The sequence below is a fragment of the Anolis carolinensis genome, chromosome 1 (genome assembly GCF_035594765.1).
Source record: "Anolis carolinensis isolate JA03-04 chromosome 1, rAnoCar3.1.pri, whole genome shotgun sequence".
In the NCBI taxonomy this organism is placed as follows: Eukaryota; Metazoa; Chordata; class Lepidosauria; order Squamata; family Dactyloidae; genus Anolis; species Anolis carolinensis.
Window position 1 is genome coordinate 44,302,242 of NC_085841.1, and position 23,237 is coordinate 44,325,478.

The window sequence follows — 23,237 nt, forward strand, 5'->3', positions numbered from 1 at the left end:
TTTTTTCCATGTCAGAAGCAACTTGAGAAACTGCAAGTCATTTCTGGTGTGAGAGAATTGGCCATCTGCAAGGACGTTGCCCAAGGGACACCCGGATGTTTGATGTTTTACCATTTTGTGGGAGGCATCTCTCAAGTCCCCACATGGAGCTGGCGCTGACAGAGGAAGCGCATCTGTACTCTTCTTGCCGGATTTAAACCGGCAACCTTTAGGTCAGCAATCCAACCTTCAGATCAGCAATCCTGCTGGCACAAAGGCTTAACCCATTACCCCACTGACAAAATGTTCTGACAAAACAGACCCAGGTAATTGAACTTCTATATGAATGATCAAACAGAAGAGTACTCAACCATCAAGCACTTTTAGGATAGTTCTTGTTGAGCTATCTCAGGAATATTGAAGTATCATTGCATGTATACTTAGAAGTAAACTACATTGAACATATGTAGGGCACATCTAAGTAGCAATATGCTTGCAACAGTCTTCATATTTAAGGATATTTCAATGATAATAGAAGAGTAATTTTGACTTCCACCCACAAGTACCTGCAAATAGACAACAATTAAGAACAGTCTTAATTTCTGCCCTTACCCCTCTTTAAAAATAATTCTATATTCCATGGATCTGAATAATATAACTATTTACTTTTCAAAGTAATATTCCATGTTCTGATCAAATTGAATATCCTCTTGACACTTGGGGTTCCCAAGGCTACACCACCTGCAACGTTGAAAGCATCTTTACTTCTAGCATGCAGTGTTTTTAAAGATGCAAGCAGCAGTGCTTGGGAAAGGACCTCATAATTAATGGGATCAGAGTAAGCATGGATAGGCAATCTGATAATTTTCTTTCCTGCTGTGGGTCATGAGGAAGTACATTCTTGTACAGCTAATATTTGCTCTGGGCAAAGCTTGGAAATAATTTATCACAATTTAATTCATTCCCTCTAATTCATTCTTAACAAATCCACAACTAATTTCAAACTTGTTACTTTAATTATAAAATGACAATGATATAATTTCTTTCCAGTAATGATGATTAGTTCATGTGGTATTAATTGTTTATTTTTAGAAACTGTTTTTGTGGGAACATGGTCTTTCTTCTTTCTATCCTTCTTTCTTTTTAGAATTCAATTGTTCCGTTTTTAGTCATTATTGTTATTATGCTATTATTATTTTTTTTAACATCAACAAAATAAATTTTCTTTTAGCCAATTATCATTAACAAATTAGTAGTAACATTACCATTTCCAGGCTTTAGCTTAGGAGAAGAAGCATCTCTCTTATTTCGATGAAAGAATCTTTGCAAAGGCAAAAAGTGATTCTTTAATTTACAGAATTTTTTCACACTCTTTATCTTGAGATCTAAGGGTGGCATATAACAACTGAAAAAAAAATCCAGGTTCAAACCATAAAGAAGTTAAGCAAGATAAAACCAATGTTAAACAAAGCAACAATTAAAACCACATGAAAAGATACTGTCATTCTAAAATCATGGTATAATTCTTCAAAAATCTTATCAGTCCCAAAAACATGGGTCAACTTCCATGGGTCAATGCAAAAGGAATAATCCCTTTATCTGAGTTTTTTTTTTCATGTCAGAAACAACTTGAGAAACTGCAAATCACTTCTGGTGAGAGAGAATTGGCTGTCTGCAAGGATGTTGCCCAGGGGAGGCTTTTCTCATGTCCCTGCATGGGAAGCTGGAGCTGACAGAGGGAGCTCATCTGTGCTCTCCCCAGATTTGAACCAGCCACCTTCAAGTCAGCAACCCAACTTTCTGGTTAGCAGCCCTGCCGGCACAAGGGTTTAACTCATTGCACCACTGGGGGCTCCTTTCTCTGAATAGAGCGGTGAAAGGCAACAACTTAGCCCAGATCTGCACAACCTGCCCGTAGTAAGGGGTCGAAATTAGATAGGCAAATCCTCTTGGAGCTGCAAATAGGTATTTAGTACCTCTCTTTCCAAGTAAGATATAATCTATGATTCATTAGGATTGCTGTTGTTTTGTGCCTTCAAATCGTTTTAGACTTAGGAAAACCCTATGGTATCACAGAGTTTTCTTGTCAAGATTTATTCAAATGGGATTTTCCTTTGACTTCTTCTGAAGCTGACAGAGTGTGATTTGCCTAAAGTCACCCAGTGAGTTCAGAGCCATAGTCTCAGGTTCAAACCACTACACCACATTTTCTGAATTTGGAATCCCTTCCCTCTTTTTTTCCTCTCTCCCTCCCTTTCTTTCTTTCTTTCTTTCTTTTTCTTTCTACCCTCCCCCTCCCATCCCCTCTTTTCCCTTCCTTCCTCCCTCCCTCCCTCCATTTCCCTTTCCTCCTATTAGCCTTCTACAAGCCCCCTCCCCATCTCCAATGATAGGATGAGAAAGCCCCCAAGATGGATAGGAAGGGCAACCCCTCCAGACCCCCAAGATCTTCTCCCCTGTGAGAGAAGAGCGGTATATACATTAAATTATTAATTAATTAATTAAATAAGATGGCTAGGAAGAAGAAAAAAACCACCAAAAGGCAGACGGCAGCAGTGGGAGGGGCATGCAAATGGTGGCAGGTGGAGGTGGGGTCACAGAAACAGGTTCCATCATATATTGTGCAGACCTTGCTTATGTTTAGTCCATTCTGGGAGAACATCAGAAAAGCATCAGTCTCCTCTACTTTCTCTACCATGGTGCTGCTTCTTTTCTTTTAGAATGCCTGGTTAGGAAATCTGCAGCATCCTAGGGTGGCTGACCTCTGAGGCAGATCTTCATGAAATTACCCTCATCCATGAGGCGAAGCAAAATCCATAATTTTGGCCCCAAAAGCTATCCTTAACGTATAAATAAGTTAAACTTATATGTGAATATATATACCATATATACTCAACTATAAGCCAAGTTTTTCAGCCCTTTTTCAAGCTGAAAAGACTCCCCTCATCTTATACTTGGATGAAGGTCTTGATGAGAAGGTGTGGAGCTGAAAAAAAAAAGCTCTTTCCCCACACCTTCCAGCGAGGACCCTCACCTCTTCTCCTCCTTTGCCCCCTGGGTGCCTTTCCATCCTCTAAGCCTCAAGGGGAGCGAGGCTGCAGACAACCCCCACTGCCGCTGTGGAAGGTGCATGCAGGGTGAGGGATGAAGAGAGCAAGGCCACGAACAAACCCCCGCCGCCTCTGTGCCTCTGTATGTGTATCTCAGTCCCTGTCACTCTGTCTCTCATCTCTTTCTGTTTGTGGTTCACCTACACATTCACGTGTCTTTTTCTCTCTGTGCGTTTTCTTTATTCGGGGGTGTCCCCTTGTATGCCTCTGTGTGTGTGAATGCATCAATGTGCTTGTGAGTCTCTCTCTTTGTGTCCTCTGTGTCTGAGGAAGGGACGTGCGATGCGAGAGAGAAGGAAGGAAAGGTGCGTACCTTTCCCTCCTCCCACACCTCACACACACCGTTCCTGCTGTTGCCAAGGCAGGTGCACACGGGGTGAGGGAAAGGCACGTGCCTTTCCCTCCTTCTCTCTCACCCCACGCATGCCTTTCCCACCTCCTCCTTCACCCGGTGCACGCCTTCCTTAGAAATGAAGGAAGGATGGCCCAAGGGGTCTCTTCCAACCCTTGGTTTTTGTTTATATAGGCATTGTATGTTTGCCCGTGACTATGTTGGAAGCTGCCCTGAATTCCCATGGTGTCGCACCTCAGAATAGTTCACCTTGCTATTGACACCAAGTCACACACAGAAGGTAGTCTTTTGTAATGTATTGAGCAAAAGCAAATATATAAATCAAAGCAGGCAGATATAAAGTTCCCAAAATTGTTGTAAAAGAGTCAGTAAAATCCAATAGTTCATAAGCAAAACAAGAGTCAGTAAATCCAATAATCCATAGGCAAAAGCAAGAGTCAGTAAATCCAAAAGAACAAAGGCCCAAAGATCCAAGAACAGGAGAATCTCTAAGGCCGGGAAGCATGGACATCCACTCAGATGAAGCGAGAATTTGCTTTGACAAAGATCTGTCTCAAAACATATAGTTTTAAAAGCAACCCAAAAATGCATATCTTTTCCCTTCAGATGCCTCTCGCTTTCCAGCCAATCTCAAACTACGACGAGGCTGAGACATTCCTTTCCATTGCAAGCGATCTGCTCTAGATAGTGATGGTGCTCCTTCAAGGCCGGCCACCTCATTATCTCACACCTGAACTGGGGCCTGAGACATCTCCGGCTCATTTCCCATGGGAATGTCATCCTGGCTGTTATCTATGACTCAATGACTATGGCTGATTCAAAAGTTCATCCTCAAGCTGCATTTCTTGAGCCTCTGAATCAGCCTGTATAATTCCCATCCCCATGCCATCATCCTGAAATTCATCCTGCATCCCATCATCTGGCTCTTGCATCTGAAACCCAGAATCCCCTTCTTCATCCTCACTCTGGCTCTACAGGCTATGCTGTTGCTGAGTCACAACACATGGGGAGATAGGGAAGGATACAAATAAATTATTATTATTATTATTATTATTATTATTATTATTATATTATAAAGTTATTGTTGATATCATATTGTTTTTGTTAACCCTCCTTTTCCACTTACAGAGCTAGTTTACTGTTTTTCTTTGAAATATGGTAAATATTCAAAAACATTTAGCCTACTGATGCCTCAATTCATGTAATTTTATTGGTATTTATTTTTATATATTTGAAATATACCGGTAGCTGCTGCATGTCCCACCCTTGGCTTATACTCAAGTCAATACATTTTCCCAGTTTTTTGTGGTAAAATTAGGTGCCTCAGCTTATATTCGGGTCAGCTTATACTCAAGTATATACAGTATATTGGCTTTAATCAAAAGCCATGTTTTGTCTTAGCACTGGAAAGAAACCAATGTTGGTACCAATTAGAATTTAAAGGAAAAGGCTTCCACAATTGGGGTGCCACAGCTAAGAAAGGTCCCTCTCATGTCTGTCCATATTGTTTTCATCCTACTTATTGGAACCCTTATGGCAAACCTTAATTCTTGAGCATGGATATACAGAGATCAGCACTATTTCTGAGCTCTTTGGGACTTTAAATATATGTCTTGCTAAATTATTTTGCTTAATGTTCATGTGAAGTGAAATTATATCTCTTTTTGTGGTGAATGGCATGGATATGACACTATGTAAATATAACTAGGAATTTCACTGAAAATAAACTATGGGTCATTTGCGAACATTGGATTGGACCAAAGGGCTTTCTATTCTAGTAGTCTCTTTGCGAAGTGGCCAACCAGTTGCCTACAGGAAGCCAACAAGCAGTATGTGAGTGCAACGGTGCCGCTTATTTCTCCCAGCAGCCAACATACAGAAGCATACACCCTCTGGTACTGGAGGACATATAAATGTATCATGTCATGTCTAATAGCCACTGAAAGCCCCATCAGCTCTGAATTTATTGAATCCCTACTTAAAGTCATCCAAGTTGACAGTCATCATTATTTGTGGAAGTGAATTTTGTAGTTTAATTATGTACTGAAGTGGTACATTTTATTTGTCCTGAATTTCCCAGATATATCTGTGAATAACATCCGTTGGTTTGTTATCAAAGAAGGAGCTATTTTTTTCTCCACATTAATACACTTCTATCAAGTTTTCATTGTGTCATTTTTTTGAAGCTAAGTAGTCCCAAAACTTGTAACCTTTACTCACAGGAGTATTGCTTCCATCCCTTCAGCATTTTACTTGCCCTTTCTGCCACATTGCAGCTCTACAATATCTTTTTTTCAGGTGGAGTAACCAGAACAGTTCCTAGTATAGCTGCATAAGGGCAGTGACATTTTTAAGTTTCTTCTCTTTTTATGACCTAAATGTTGGCTTAAAAATGATTTGGAAACTGAAGGTGACACTGGAGTGCAATGGGAACCTACTTATTATAGAATCATAGAAATATAGAGTTAGAAGAGCCTGAAAAACTCCATTTTGACTACAGCTGACATCTCCCCATGGCTATATTGTTTGCTGAGCTCTGTCATTTATGTTTTGCTATAAATAAGGTAATTGCAATATTAAACGCCCATGGCTTACAATCAGAGGACATGGCTAAATGCAATGCTAGATGCTGAGGACATCGTTGTCAGATCATATCTCCCTGTACAAATCTGTCTGAACTTTGAGATCTTCAGAAAAGTCTCTTCTCTTAGGTCCTTATCTCATAGCCACCCCTCCAGTTCTGGTGGTGAAACGGCAGGTACCCGGGGCAACTGGTGCCCCACACACCACTCCAGTATAGTGATGCTTCTCCCATCACACGAGGGAAGTGTTGCCCAATTGGGGCAAAATTGTGCTGGCTCCATGTGAGACAGTACAACACGGGAGACTCCTAAGATGCTTCCATTCCGATTGGGGGGAGGGGCCTCTTCCAGAACTTGAGGGACATCATGTAATGGCCATTTGTTCTTCAACTGGCTGGCAAGCATCCTAAGATGCTTACATTGGTAAGTGTGGTGAGGTCCCAAGTCCCACAACCATCACAAGCTCAGTTGCTGGCAACGTGAGAAAGGGCCTTCTTGATGGTTGTCCCTTGTCAAAATGGCCCCCTCCTTGCTATTCCACTGGTTGCAGGTTAAATGTTTTTTATTCAGAAAATAATTTAAAAATAAGGTTCATAAGAGTGAGCAGGGGATTATGTAACAGACTTGAATATTTTAACAGTTCTTAAATGTTTTAAGAAATTTTGACTGGTTTGTTTGATTCTACTTTAATATTTATATGTGGTTAATTTTGAATTGAAAATTTCTAAAGTGTTGTTAGTGAAAATGTTGTTACTGTAACGAGAGTAACAAAATTTCATTAATTTTTCGTTATAGTAATTGTGCAAGTGAGGAAATTTTAGGGACTCCTTTCTCCCTCCATTTTACAGCTATTGGGATGAAACTTGCTACAACGGTAGAACACATTTACCACTGTTAGCCTATCAAGATTCAGAACGTTTCACTTATCCATGGAGTTTTGGGGAATTTTCAAAGTCTTTATGAACAACATTTTTTTTAAAAAAAAAACAAAACACTAGAGCTATCTTCTTGAATTTCTGTACAATGACACCACATAACAGGAGATAATTACCCCAACTTTCAGAAATATTCATACATCCACTGATTTTAGGGTGGTTGTTGTTTTTTTTAAAAAAAAAAGTTTTGATAAAAAGCTTTTTAAAAAGCCACAACAGCTGTCTCATTGAATGTCTTTCATATTAACCAATAGAACTTTCATTAAGCCCAGCACAGAAATTTACTTACTAGAAATATCCTTCAGCCCTCCTTTCTGCTAGATTCAGCAATTTATTAGGCCTCTGGCTGGCTGCTGCTACAGAGGAACAAATCTTTCTGCTTTCTGATGCTGAGCAGAATTCTGGGAAATGTAATTTAAGGCAGGGTCTTTTGAATTCTCTGGTATAAGACTCCTTGCCTTCCCAAACTACATTTCCCAGAATTCTGTGCTTTCTCAGTCTCTTTCCCAGTGAACTCTGCTTTCTCCCTGCTGCTTCCCTCTCGTAATGGTGGGAGGCTATTAATTTAAAGAGGAAAGGCAGGTTTTTTTAGTTTTGCTTAGCTTCCTTACAAACTGAGTTTGTGAAGCTACCAAGATTTACAAAATTCAAACAAAAAGTATTGGGTAAGTTTTGTTTTTTTAAATTTTTGGTGTGGGCCATGCCCACACATTAAATTGTCACATCATAAGTACGAATTTAACAAATTTGATACAACTTACTATGACTAATGAAACAATTTCACACCCCTACTAACTACATTCTATGCTGGTCACATACAGCATAGATAAGGATTACCACAAATGCATTAGATAATGCTCTAATGCACTTTGTCATTGTCTGCATAATACTGAGGTTTGGAATAATTTTTATCCATTTCAACCAGTGCTGTGAGTACATTGATCTGAGAGCAATTCTGAGTTCTGGTTGCTCCTTTGTCCAAAGGTTTTGTTTGTTGTCTGTTTGCCTTCTTACTTAGTTTCACAAGTCATCTTAGCTTTGTGTCCCATTTGGGACACTATAGGGCTGATTATTTGAATCCTCCCTAACAAGACCACAAGGGCCATCCAGACAAACCCCCTGCCATGCAGGAGCACATAATCAAAACATTCTCAACAGATGGCCAGTCACTCTGTACTTAAAAATCTCCAAAGAAGGAAGCTCTATCAAACTCCAAGGTGGCATATTGCACTGTTGAACAGATCTCATCTTCAAGAAGTTCTTCCTAATGTTTAGGTGGAATCACTTTTCATTTAGTTTGAAGCTTGACTATGTAAGCTGTGCTGTATAGGACAACCACCCACTAACATCTGGGGGTCTGTATGATTCACATACTAGATGTATGATCTCCACCAAAGCAAGACCTTTTATTGCTGGTTTTTCATACCAGATAGGACTTTATAGGCATAACTCCCTTTTCAAATGATTTGCTGATCACATGGACATTGACATGGGGCCACTGAAGCCTGAGGACAAATTACTCCTATACTAGAAACATTCATCAAGACACCTGATTAGACACATAACAGAAGGCACATCTATAGTAACACTATAATGCATCTTGGAAATGGTTTGGGAGGAAGCAGGTTTGGTGTGTGGGTGAATAGACTGAAAGGCCTGGAACTGGTTTGATACAGGAAGGTGATTAAAATCTTTCTTCAAATCACTCTTAACCCCCCCCCCCCCCACAATTCCTATTTTCTGGAAGAGATGCACAGCAGCACAACAGAGCACTGGTTCTCAACTTGGGGTCCCCAGATGTTTTTGACATTCAACTTGCAGAAATCCTAACATCTGGTAAACTGCCTGGGATTTCTGGGAGTTCTAGGCCAAAAATATCTCGGTACCCCACGTTGAGAACCACTGCTACAGAGGCATAGGAAAACAAAAAGGGAAAGTTACAGTTAGGAGTGGAGGGAAACATTTACTCCTCCCAGGGGTTCAATTAGCAATATCTAATGCATATGTGGTAATTCTTATCTCTCCTATATGTGACCAGTACAGAATGTAGTTAGTAGGGGTGTGCAATTTTTTTGTTAGTCATAGTAAGCATTGTACAAGCCTAATACTGATGCTTGCAATAAACTTTATCTATCTCAACCAATGCTGTGAGTACATTGATGTGAGAGCAGTTCTGAGGCTTGGCTGTTCCTTTTGCCAAAGATTTTGTTAGTTGTCTGTTTGCCTTCTTGCTTAGTTGCCCCTGCTTCCCAGCCATGGGTTTGGGGTTATATTGGGATCTACCTCAATCCATTAAATAGTTAAACTTGGACTTTCCTGCAGTTGACTTCAGTGTGCTCTCTACTAGAGATGTACATGAAAATTTTCCTTCATTTCCTTTGTGCTATCATTTCATTTCGGCCGTTCAGCTACACAAAACGAATGACAACATTTTCGTAGGAAACGAGAGGTGAGATGAACATAAAAGCCACACAGTCATTGTGCTTTAGATTTCCTTTCATTTCAACCTCGTAACAATAAGCAAGTACTGACAGAGGGCTGCTTTCCCATTGCAGCTGATGTGTACCAATGGGTGTTAATAATAATATAAATATAAATAATGATAATTATTCCGGGACTCTAAGCTGAGTCTGAGAGAGGCGTGCTTCCCCATTACATCTGATGTGTGCCAATGGGTCTTAATAATTATATATATATATATATATATATATATATATATATATATAGATAGATAGATAGATAGATAGATAGAGAGAGAGAGAGAAAGAGAGGGAGAGAGTGAGTTTGGTTTATTCAACATAAATAGGCAGGCTGAATGTCGAATAACCAGAACTGATGGATAATAGGGAGGCCCTATTATCCCTCCCGGCAATCCGGTTTAGGGAAGTGCCCGTGAGTGCTGCTGCCTAGCAACGCTCACGAGCGCTTCCCAAAAGGGGAGTGCTTGCCGAGGGATAGGGCTTGTCCCTACGATGAGCACTCAGCTCAGGGAAGTGCCCATGAGCGCTAATGCCTAGCAACGCTCATGGGCACTTCCCAAGGGCACTTCCCAAATTTTCCACAATGAACATTTGTGTCATATAGGTGGCCTATTTTTGTTAGCAGAAACCAAATACAAAAATGAGATGGTGCAAATGAAACTACACAAAACGAACAGCAATTCCATACAAAAGCACAACACTACTCTCTGCCCCTTAATCTGCAGCACATATTGGCATCATGAACTTTGTGGTGCCACAATTTCAAATAGACTTGGAACCACATTAAATGGTCAGTGTAGATGAGACCAGAATGAGAACACTCTGGCCTATAGACTATAGACTGCAGAGTCTGAGGGCAAAATTCGGGTTATATATGATGCAGTGCAGTGTTAAATACTAGTGGTAGATATTAACTTGGGAACTGCAGGGGATGGAGGTACAGAGAGAATCAATTAAAGGATTCAGCCCTGAGGAGAGAGCCAACAGATAAATGGTTTCATAAGAATTTTCATGCATTAAAGAACACAGAGCATAATATACCAGGAAAATCACTAGGGAATCCAATCCACCGCTTCTAGTCCCCTAGCAACAAATAACACTCAGTGCTTGGGGAACTCTTAAAAGCTTTGAGAAATTGTTTTATTGTACAAGTGTGTGCACTTGTTTTATGCACTTGATATATGTAAGTATTTTAACATAAATAGAACTTTTGTCCTTGGGAAAAGATGAGGGAGCCTAAGGAAAACAGTCTCTGTGATGCAAGCATTTGTTCTCTTTAACTCCTTTCCATTACTAAAGTGTAATAGTTATTCTTATTTTGGATGTAAGATCACTAAACTTGCCTAAAAAAATAAACCCTCAACATATACTCAATAATGTAAACCAGTGCCATTTAGAAAATTCGGTATGCTGAATTTATATGCCAAATTGTCTTGAGTTTTCCAATCACTGTCATGGCAGTTGCAGAACAAGATGTGGGCAGAGGTTTTGGTCAATGGCAACATAAGTTAAATTAACATGACAGGATGTCAACGAGGATCATCAGAAAACACCAAAGCTTGTGCACTGAGGCCTTTTCACAACTATTCCAGTTTCTCCGAAAAATTAAAGTTAGGTCAGACTGTTTGAGTATCCTCCACCCTTTCAACTGATCAGTCTTTCTTATGGGGAAACTACATCACAACAGATTCTCAATCATAGGGAGAGTTTCCATCTATACAGCAGATGTCTCTGCCACATCTCCAATATGTAACCAGTAAAGGATGGGTGTGATGGTAGGGTAGTGATGGTCCTAGGCAACTTGAACCATATCTCTTCTTAGTCTCTTTTTGTGTCTGTTGTTTAGAGATGTAAATTTTCAGTAATGTCATTCTTGGAGGAATGAAGTAATAATGCATTCAATTTTTCCTGTGAAAATGTCTGAAACTGTACAATCTTTTAAAAATGTATTCACAGTTCAGGTCTTTGTTGTAGTTGTTGTGAGACTTCAAGTTGTTTCCAACATACATCAATCCAACCATGGAATTTTCTGGGGCTGAGAATATGTGACATACCCAAGAGTCCTCCAGTGATTTTCCATAGCTGTGCGGGGAATCATGCCTGGTCTCCAGTCATAGCCCAGTGCTCAAACTGTGCAAGGCCATTCACTATTATTCTGAGATATATATATAAAAAGAGAGGATTACAGTAGACTATAACATTTTCAGCACAGGAAAGTTATTTTCTCCCTAGAGAATCATGCTTTCTAGGCAGAAAACATGCTTGTCCAGAAAAGATTCCTGCTCAGAATCTAATTTTTGCATGCTTTTCTGTATTGTTCAGAGCAAGGCCAGAGCGATGAAGAACTTTTCTTTGGGATTTCCCTGACAATTACACCCTCCTCCTCCTCCCACTTCTTCTTCTTGCTTGTATTTGATCAAATCGTTCTCTCATCCTTGTGCTAATGCCTAAAAAGAGCTTTTCTTTTTGTATAATTCCAATACTTCCCTTCATTATGCTACTTCTTAGTGGCAAAGCTTTAGCTAAATATTCAAAGGCAAAAAATCCAATGTAGCCAGAGAATAACAATTCCACTGATATGTAGACTGACAAAGAAGTATTTCCAGGAAAAAAAAAACTAGATCGCATCTGGGTTCCCTCTGCATTGTTACTGAGGGCATTACCTTACAATCAGAAGAGGAAAGCAAAAGAAATCATGCCATTTAGGTAGCTGCCAATGCAGACATGCCAACAGCACATACTAAAAGCAGAATCACACACCTGGGTTCCCTCTGCATTCCCTGCTGGGACTGAAAGGCATAAGGAGAGTAACTTTCAGGCAGCTGCCAGATAGTGATGCCTAAGGCCAACTCTTTCTTTTGGGAATAGGCAGTTTTCACAAAGAGAAGAAAATCAAAGAAATGATTAGGTTTTTTTTTAATTCATAGGAATTAAATAAATGGAATAAATAAAGCCTATGTCTGCAAAATGTTGTATGGACAATGATGTAGATATACTTCAAATAATGCCAAGAGCAACATGGTCACGAGATAAAGATTATAATATATCAGGAAATAAACATACCCATGGCAATATTTGGAATCTGTACAGGTGGGAGTGCAACAACACCTAAACATTATATTTAGAAAGGTTGTCAGCTGTCTTAAAAATCAAATAAAAATCAAGTAAAAATAAATTTTATTAATCTATCAACTAGGCTTGAATGCCCCTGTTCTTGCCTAGTACCTGTTCAAACAGAGGGGCCCTTTCATGATGCATAGATAGAGCAGTTTGATATCACTCTAACTGCCATGGTTATATCCTAGTGAATCCTGGGATTTGTAGTTTTGGGATGGGTGTTTAAGTTCTCAGCTAGAGAGCTCAAGCATTTTGCCAAACTACCGAGCCCAGAATTTCAGAGGATGCAGCCATGCCAGTTAAAATGGAGCCAGAATGCTCTCTCTCTCTCTCTCTCTCTCTCTCTCTCTCTCTCTCTCTATATATATATATATATATATATATATATATATATATATATACACAGGCCTGTAGCGAGGGGGTGGTTTTAGGGGTTCAACCCCCCCCCCCGAATTTTTTTTATAAAAAAAACCTGGTTTACTCATGAATTTTAACTGGTTAACCAAATCCCCATGCTAAGTCTATGAGACACAAAACATTAAGAGTCCCTCCAGGCACTATCTCAAGCAGATATTGACAGGTTTGTAGCGGGGAGGGGTGTGTGCTAGGGGTTAAACACCCCCCCCCCCCGAAATTTTCAAAACCCCGCCCGAATTTTTTTTCTGGCTACGGCCATATATATATATATATATATATATATATATATATATATATATATATTCGTGTGAACAGACCTTACTGTGATCCCATAATTCTTTGGATCACATTCTTGACAGTACTGAAAGCAGGGCTGATGGGAGCGTCTTTCAATAGGAATTAAAATCAATTACAAAATTTCTTTCCTTTATCTGATTTGTCATCAATCCACTCTTTATGATCCTGTGCTGTTCTTTTCCATTTCTGGCTGAATAGATTAAATTTGGATAATATTTTAACTTTTTTTAGCAATTACATTTTGCGGCAATGATGTTCGGGTTCCTACCGCTTGTGACCCTATAGCCACTTGTCCTTCTATCAGTTCTGGGGCTAAATCCCAACTGCTGGTGGATGAGAAATGATAGAGCTATGTCTTCCTGGATGCACCCTCTTCACTACAAAGTGGGCACTCCTAAAAGCCTCAGTGGGGTACAATTTCTCTACTATTATTCTGATGACTTCTGGTTTGGCAGAAAAAGAAGGTGTATGCAACCTATAGGGATATGGGAAATGATGGAAAATGGAGAGAGAGAAGTGCACCCTGCAATATAAATGAATAAAATTTAATGATTATAATACATCTTTTAGAATACAGTGTTCCCTCGCTACTTTGTGGTTTGTTTATCGCAAACTCACTCTTTCGCAGGGAATTCATAGAATCATAGAATAGTAGAGTTGGAAGAGACCTCATGTCTCCTCTCAGCCTTCTCTTCTGCAGGCTAAAAATGCCCAGTTCTTTAAGCCACTCCTCATAGGGCTTGTTCTCCAGACCCTTGATCATTTTAGTCGTCCTCCTCTGGATGCTTTCCAGCTTGTCAACATCTCCCTTCAATTGCGGTGCCCAGAATTGGACACAGTATTCCAGGTGTGGTCTGACCAAGGCAGAATAGAGGGGTAGCATGACTTCCCTGGATCTAGATGCTAAACCCCTATTTATGCAGGCCAGAATCCCATTGGCTTTTTTAGCAGCCGCATCACATTGTAGGCTCATGTTTAACTTGTTGTCCATGAGGACTCCAAAATCTTTTTCACACGTACTGCTGTTGAGCCAGGCGTCCCACATTCTGTATCTTTGCATTCCATTTTTTTCTGCCGAAGTGGAGTATTTTGCAATTGTCCCTGTTGAATTTCATTTTGTTAGTTTTGGCCCATCTCTCTAGTCTGTCAAGATCGTTTTGAATTCTGCTTCTGTCTTCTGGAGTATTGGCTATTCCTCCCAGTTTTGTGTCGTCTGCAAACTTGATGATCACGCCTTCTAACCCTTCGTCTAAGTCATTAATAGAGATGTTGAACAGAACTGGGCCCAGGATGGAACCCTGTGGCACTCCACTTGTGACTTCTTTCCAAGATGAAGACATTGGTGAGCACCCTTTGGGTTCGTTCGCTTAACCAATTACAGATCCACCTAACCGTAGTTTTGTCTAGCCCACATTTTACTCGTTTGTTTGCCATCTTTTTCCCCTTCTTGAAGATAGGGACCACATTCACCCTCCTCCAATCTGCTGGGACTTCTCCTGTTCTCCAAGAACTCTCGAAGATAAATGCCAGTGGTTCTGAAATAACCTCAGCTAGCTCCTTCAATACTCTTAGATGTAGCTGATCTGGCCCTGGGGACTTGAATTCATTTACAGAGGCCAGGTGTTCCTGGACAACTTGTTTCCCTATTTGGGGTTGGATTTCCCCTAATCCTTCATGCACTCCATGTTGCTGAGGTTGAAGATGGCTTTCTTTTTGTGAGAAGACCGAGGCAAAAAAGGCATTAAGTAGTTCTGCCTTGTCACCTTGTCCCTAAGTAGTTCTGTCCCTTGTCACCATCACCCCATCTTCTCCTCGCAGAGGCCCTATCGCCTCCTCATTGAATTAATTAATTATTTATTTATTTGCCCCATTGCTGCTTCTCCTCAGGGCTGCCCCCTTGCTTTGTGCCTGGTGTGTTCCTCTGGCTGCCTCTGCTCCTGCAGCCATGGAAGAAGGAACACTACTCCGCTCGGTCAGTGAGTGAGCGAGCAAGGAAGGGTGTGTGTGTGTGAGAGAGAGAGTAAGGGTGGGCGGCAGAAGCCTGGAAGAGATGGCCAGGCCGACACCACTCCAGCCAGGCCATGCTAGAAACATATAACTGATTCTTCATAGGAATCAGTCTCTCTCTCCCAGCCCCGTCCCCCTCATTCTCTGCCATGCTTCTCTCTCCAGACACACTCTCCTTCCATTCTCCATAGGAATCAGCCTCTCTCTCAGACCCGCCCCCTCCTCACTCTCTGCCATGCCTCTCGCAACCACCCTCGCTCACTCGCTCACTGACTGAGCGGAGTGGTGTTCTTTCTTCCCTGGCTGTAGGTGCAGAGGCAGCCAGAGGAACATGCCAGGCACGAAGCAAGGGGGCAGCCCTGAGGAGAAGTAGCAATGGGGTAACTAATTAAATATTAAATATTGCATCCCTACTTTGTGGATTTTCACTTATCATGGGTGGTCTTAGAATGTAACCCCCGCGATAAGTGAGGGAACACTCTACTGCTTGTAACAGATTCAGCATCAGTATATAGTTCTGTTAAACAAATAGGTTCAAGTACATTTTTAGGATCCGACTCTGGGGGAGATGTTGTTAGAGTTCCAACCATCTTAATTTCTCCACAATATTTCTGATGATGATCATACTCTTAACAATTGTGGCTGGGGAATTGTGCTGAGGAGCAGCATGTTCAGTCCTCAGGCTTGTCCATCCATTTTGTTTACCTCTGCTACTACCAACTGTGGTAATATTGCCCTTCAATTTTTTGTAAAGGCATAAGTAATCTTTTAAGTTTTTTTTAAAAGGCGATGGATTGGGTAGGACATTGCTTATGCTTTGAGTATTCCTGTCACCCAGCTGCCTACGTCACTCCTCTCTGTCAAGGAAGGGGGGGCATGGGCAATCTGGTGCCCCATGCCTCATATCAATCAGATGCAATCAGAGGGCAATCAGATGGGGGAAGTGTGAGCATATGTGGTGCTTGTGGCTTCCCCCCATGGATTTTATGGTAACATGAAAGCCCTCCCATGTTGCCCTACATCTTCTGATGGGAGCCAGCTGGTTCTGTGGACGACCTGGGCTAAAATTGGCATATACCACCAATTTTAACCCTTTCTGATGAGGTTGCAAAGATGCTCTCAAAAGCACTAACACTTTATTTATATAGAAAGACAGTAGAAACCTAACACTAGATGATAATTATATGCAAGCAAGCTATGCCAACTGATAACAAGAAACAGGAAGAATTCACCTCCAAGATATTCTCTGAAAATCCAAATATTTGAAAAGTAACGTTTGAAGTAACGAATTAGTACAAGGAATTAAGTGAGGTAAAGTATTAGCATTAAGGACAATGACTTAACCTCCCAGTTTCAAATTTAACAAATTGATTTTTAAATTTAACATTCCAATCTTCCTTTTTTCTCTGTAAATAGCACTAGAAATTATCTCTGGAAAATAATAATGAGCTAGTGCAGATTCTAGAATGCTGATACTCTATTATTCCATTGTTTTGATAGAATCCTTCCAAACAGGGTGGAAAAAACATGACCTTGACCTAGCTATGACATCTTTTCATGAATAAATCCAGCTAATCTCCAATTCGAACTTTCTGACAATTTCATGGTGCCAACTTAGATTACAGGATGAGTGCATCATCTTATTTTTTTTCTGGAACTCTGCTTAGCAATCATTTCATATTTCCAGCCTGACAAATTTCCTAGCGTCTTAAATGCATAAGGAGTACAGCAGTGTAGCTTCCCTCTTGCTTTCAGTAGTTCATCTTGTCTGAGGTTTCCAAGCTGATGTCGAGAAATTACTGTGATCAGGCAACAGCTGGCATCCAGAAGGTCCTTCTGACCTGTATCAGCTTTCCTGATGAAGCCAGTCTTAAATACATAAGTTTATCACTTCACAGATGTTTCCCTTTTAAATGCCAGAAACCTTTAATCAAATGACTGAGAGCACTTATTTAAATGGATTATTTCAAGAAAAGGAAATAAGTATGCAAATGTCTCATCCAAGGAGATATTTGTCTTTCTAGGCTTTGAGAATAGATGTCATGAAAATTGTGGACAGGTGGAACATAATGATTGTGTTAAAAGGCTTGAGAATTTCCTCAAAGACAGAATTCAAGAACTCATAGTAGATTACCAACTTGGTCAGATGTGCTGCAGGTTTGAAGTCATTGCTGCATAGTCCAAATTTAGCATGTAGTTGCCAATTTATTGTTCCCATATTATGGTGTCCACTGGGTGTCCTTTTTAATCCCAAGCAATCTGCTTTTTTATAGTCTGTACAAGTTATGTAAAATTCCAGATCAAATCTCTAAAGTTCCATATTTCAAAAGGATGCTGTGAGACAGGTGGGCTAAGTGGGAATTCCACTATAGCTGCTATCTTTTTCTACTAAAGCATAGCACATCTCACAATGCATTCTGAAAATTCTCCCTTTCTCCCCCTCTTGCTCTATTGTTTCTTGAACAAGAGAACATAGCAAACACTGACAACAGACTTCCAGAGAAATGCACCAGATAATTAATGAATGGAAGAGAAGAACCATGGTAACATTAGCACAGTTACATGACTTTCACTAGCAATGACAGTGTCCTACTCACTCTTTTGAGGCAACTGCATGCTCTCTTAGTAGGAGGGTGTAGCAGTGATGAATCTATTGCAGGTTTCAGTTTGATTCTAAGTGCTGAATATAATAGGGGAATAGGGTCCATCCCTCGGATAGTTCCATAAGGTTCATAATGAAATCTGAAATATATTTACTACTGAGTGTATAAATATGCTGAAACAGAAGATGTGAGCTAACATTGCCTGAGGCTCATACTTTCAGACAATTGGACTCTGATTCAGCATTAGATTAGTGTGGAAGAGGGGAAAGAGAGAAATGTACTTGTACATATATATTTGTCTAGAGTCTGTTTGTATGCCACATAGTGTGAAAAAGAGGGAAAATTGTCTGACAATGAAAGGAGAGACAAAAAACACCTGGCTGGGATCAATGGAGTCAAAGGTGTAACAGTATGAAGGGAAATTTATGGAAGTGCAAGAGGAGACTAGAAAACAGAAAGAGGAGATAGCCAACTTAAAACAACATTTAGAAAGAGCAAACCAAAAACTCCTAAACAAGATTGCTGACCAGGAAGATCGGTCACGAAGGGCAAATATACGCCTGAGAACAGCCGGGCAGGACTTTCAGATGAGTGACAATTTAAAACAAAATATTGTCAGTTGGCTACAGACTTTGACCCAAATTATACCAGATGATATAGAAAGAGTGCACTGGGCTTACAGAGGTAGAAAAATACCCAGAGACATTTTGATCTGATTTACAAGGGAGGCAACGAAGGAAAAGGTGTATAATCAGCTTCAGAAAATAAAAGACCTTACCTTGGCAGGTAAAAAGGTTTGGCCTCTCCTGGATCTATCATCAGAGATATTGGATAAAAGAGCACAGATTAAGGAAATTACAAGAGTCCTGGAGGGGAAGAACCAGCGCTATACTTGGGCTTTTCCAGCTATTCGGATCGTCTATAAAAATGGTAAAGAGCAAAAAAGGGAAAGGGAAAATAAAATTAAACAATGGCTTGGACAAGGAAATTGGTTACAGATAAGAGCAATCTGTGCATATTGCAAAATAAAAGAAAATATCAATATGGTTAAGAGGGAAGATACTGCCTTTGAAAAGATAATAAGAGAAAAAGGGGAAGGAAAAAAGACACAAGCCAGCAAAATATATATAAAATGCTAATAGAGGCTGATGGATGTATAATACGGGATTTGAAAAGTATGTTGGAAACGGAGTTACAAATCACGGAACAAGAGATGAGAAATGTAGTAGAGACAATAGGGATGAAAGGGAATACCAAAGTACGAGAAATGAGGAAGAAAATATTGCACAAATGGTATCGTACACCCTGCCAATTAGCATACTACTATAAAAAGGGGAGTAGTCAGTGCTGGCATGCATGTCATCAGAAAGGGCGGTATATGCACATGATGTGGGAATGTGAATATGTAGAATATTTTTGGCAGACTATACAAAATGAGTCAAATCAAATACTAGGAAATGAGTGGGTCATAACAAAGGAAATAGCAGTATTAGGGAAAAGAGAGGAAACTGGAAGTAAAAGGGAAATAAAAGAAGCAATAATTGAATGTGCAGAAGCAGTAATAGTATTAGGGTGAAAAGATAAATCAAAATGGACAGTAAATAAATAATACCAATATATGGTGGAGCAAATGGAATTTGAATTTATGAATGTGAAATTAAATGTTTTAAAAACTAATGAAAATAGAATGAGAGAAATGGAAGAAAGATGGACAAGGGTAAAGAACTATATCATGAATCAATCTGGAGATCAAGCCATAAGAAATAAGATACAAATGTTATATAGTATATAGGATGGAAATGTATAAAGATAAAGATATAAAGATTGTCTCAAAAAGAAATGAATATGTAAAAGAAAACAATCCTCCTGTTGGTGGTGGGAATTGTAAATGTTTTGTATGTGTATGGTATGTATTTTTTGTGTTTTCAAAAATAAAAATTTGTTTTTATAAAAGGTAAAGGTTTTCCCCTGACCTTAAGTCTCGTCGTGTCCGACTCTGGGGATTGGTGCTGATCTCCATTTCTAAGCCAAAGAGCCGGCATTGTCCATAGATACCTCCAAGGTCATGTGGCTAGCATGACTGCATAGAGCGCTGTTACCTTCCTGCCGGTGCGTTACCTATAGATCTACTCACATTTGCATGTTTTCGAACTGCTAGGTTGGCAGAAACTGGGGAGTTCATCAAGTTCATCAAGTTCATCAAGTTCATCAGCTCACCGTGGGCTCCTGTTGTATATATTACAGTCGTTATATTTTTCAACTTCCATTCATAATTAGTTTGTTATTTCTTCATGTTTTTCTGATGGTCTCATTAAGATTGTGTGACTCTAACTGTAGTATTAGCTATAGCACCACCCATAGATACCAAAATCAATGCTTGCTCAAGTTTCATTATATACAATGCCATAGTAAATTGGTGTCCATTATATAAATGACAAAGTCAAGGTTTGTTTTTTGGAATTTTTCTGTAATATTGTTAAGCCATGGATGGTGAAATATGTGGATACTAGGTATGTCCAAAAATCGTTTTGAATCTTATATCAGATTTATATTGGATTGTTCTCGCTTTTTGAAACTCATTCCGAGATGCAACCGACAATGTAATTTGAATCATTGTTGGCCCATTCTCTAATTGTCTCTTAATGTTTCGTTAATTTTTTCCCAATTTTTTAAAATATTTTTTTTTTAAAAAATTAAAATTTGTTTCTGCAACCTACCTTGAATGGGAGCTTAGTGCAGCCTAACATGGCTGCTGCTCCCCGGCCAATCAGAAGCTTCCACGGTGGACGCAAAGGTGGGGGCTAGGGTCCTCTGCGTCCACGTGGAAGATTGCCATAAAAGCCCGTAGTGTAGCCCGGGTGAGCCATTCTGGGCTGGGTTTTGCACAGAGAGGGTGGTTGTCTGCAAACAGAGAGCAAGCAAGCCTCTTGTCTTGAGGGAGAGAGAGGGTGAAGGGGCCCGGTCTGGCTGTTCCCACAGAGGGGTTTGGAGAAAGGGTTAGGCTTTTGTTGCTGGTTCCTTCTCTTGTGAGTGTGTTAATTTTGGGTAGCGCTCAGCTATTTAGAGCTGTGAATTCCAGGGTTATTTTTTTCCATATTATTAAAAAAAATATCTAGCTTTCAATTTTGTTAAGAATAGTTCTTTCTGGATCATAGCATTATACCTTTGCAGAATCAGTAGTCTATTTCATGAAGAAGGCATTGCCTTTCAGGCTTGTGGGATCACATAGCCAGAGACACCATTGATTTCCAGAGTTCTTGCTTACAAATATAGCAAGGGAATTTATAGTTTTCAAAGTATCTGTACACTCCTTGCCAGGGCATTGGCCAGCTTGCTCACAGGTACATTACCAAAGGAAGGCAAGGCATTGCCTTTGAGGCTTGTGGGATCACATAGCAAGACACACCATTGATTTCCAGTGTCCTTCTTGCTTACAAATATAGCAAGGGAATTTCTAGTTTTCAAAGTTTCTTTGCACACCTTGCCAGAGCATTGGCCAGGTTGGTCACTGGTACATTAACAAAGGAAGGCATTGAGTTTGGGGCTTGTGGAAGCACATAGCAAGACATAGCATTGAATTCCAGTGTCAAGTTCCTTTGCACACAGTTCCTGAGCATTGCTTGGCTTGGCCACAGATACATTTCCTAATGAAGGCATTGGGTTTGGGGCTTCTGGGAGCGCATAGCAAGACATAGCATTGATTTCCAGTATCCTTTTTCCTTAAAAATATAACAAAGGGGATTTCTAGTTTTCAAAGTTACTTTGCACACCGTGCTGGAGCATTGCCTGGCTTGGTCACAGGTACATTTCCAAAGGAAGGCATTGAGTTTGGGGCTTGTAGGAGCACATAGCAAACAGCATTGAATTCCAGTGTCCTTTTTCCTAAAAAATATTACAAAGGGAATCTCCAGTTTCCAAAGTTCCTTTGCACACAGTGCCTGAGCATTGCCTGGTTTGGTCACAGGTACATTTCTTAATGAAGGCATTGAGTTTGGGGCTTCTGGGAACGCATAGCAAGAGATACCATTGATTTCCAGTGTCTTTTTCCTTAAAAATATTACAAAGGGAAAATCGGACACAGAAACAAAGTTACACAGGTAGAAGAAGGACTTTCACATTGAAAAAACACAATTGAACAGGAAATAAAACTTTCAAACCAGGAACAGGTTTCTTCAATTATTAAAAAATACTTTATTATAAAAGCTATGAAAATTCGCCAAAAATTGGAGGATACAGGAAACATTCTGCAACTTGGTGGGCTAGGAGAGTTGAATGTGTTCCCCCACTATACCAAATTTGATCAGGATAGATCAAGAAATGAGGGCGGGAGAGCCCTGTAAAAGTCCCCCCCGGGTGCTGTTTTTTTTAATTTATTTTTTGTTGATTGCACATGCACGTTCACCATTTTAGAAACATTTAGAAACATTATGAATTTTCGGAAATATCCAAAATTTTTGAGGGGAAAAATCGGAAATAGTTTCTATATCGAAGCACCGGCGCCTCCTACTTTAGAAACGAGAATTGAAACATTTTTTTCATCAATCGGACATGCCTAGTGGATACAAAATCCGTGGATATTGAGGGCTAACTGTGCTTGGCATTTGGTTACTGATATTTTCTCCTGCCCCCATTTAGTGCAAAGTTATTATAAAGAACCTGACCTTTGTGTAAATAAGCCTTTCACTCCAGTGACTTGGTAAATATCATTCACACTTCTTCACAGAGATAGTAACAGAACCCAAGAGGAGCTTGATTCTTTCATCTGTTGCTCTGCAGTACTTAATATAAAGAAGATATCTTGATGTAGCAGCACAAAAGGAAAACTGATTGTTTCTCTAGTGGGGCTGCTTTTCAGCACATTGTCACCTCCGCTTTGTGTTGCTTACAACTTGGCAGAAGAATGATGTATTCAAATGAGCTGCTAGTGATTCTCAGTGTGGCTTAAGCGTTCAGTTCAGATAAGCACCAGAAAAGGTCAGATGATTATCAAAAGCTAATCCTGCACCTTTGGCTGAGAAATCCTTAGGGTGAGCCTTTTTGACGTGAAACAAGAATGCTGCCCATTCAAGGCTACATTTTGAAATTTCCTGTGAGTGGGTTTTCTTTGAGGCATTTAGTTATTCTTTTATATATATCTGTTATCAGGCTTATCCAGATGCTCCAAAATTAAAAGCAAAGCTTCATTTCTGTGCTTTCAAAACAAAGCTTTATTTCCATGCATCATCAACAGGCTTAACCTGTTGGCATATAATTGCTGCATGGAACTGGATGTCTGTCACGTGCTTCATGAATGAGACTGAAGAGTTTCATGCTGTTTTGGTCAACTTGAATGGAGTGTCAATCATTTCTCTAAGAAAT

At 40.0% G+C, this 23,237-nt stretch overlaps 2 protein-coding genes across 4 annotated transcripts in view; both read left to right on the forward strand.

Annotated features, from left to right (window-relative positions):
* lrfn2 (leucine rich repeat and fibronectin type III domain containing 2) overlaps positions 1–23,237 on the forward strand; it is a 401,482-nt gene that overhangs the window by 110,005 nt on the left and 268,240 nt on the right. The window lies entirely within an intron of this gene.
* LOC100554276 (DNA-directed RNA polymerase III subunit RPC9) overlaps positions 1–23,237 on the forward strand; it is a 31,006-nt gene continuing 7,769 nt past the window's right edge. The window contains 1 exon segment of the mRNA XM_062973506.1: positions 1–23,237. This exon segment is cut by the window's right edge and continues 5,754 nt beyond it. The gene's annotated coding sequence lies outside the window, so the exon portion shown is untranslated.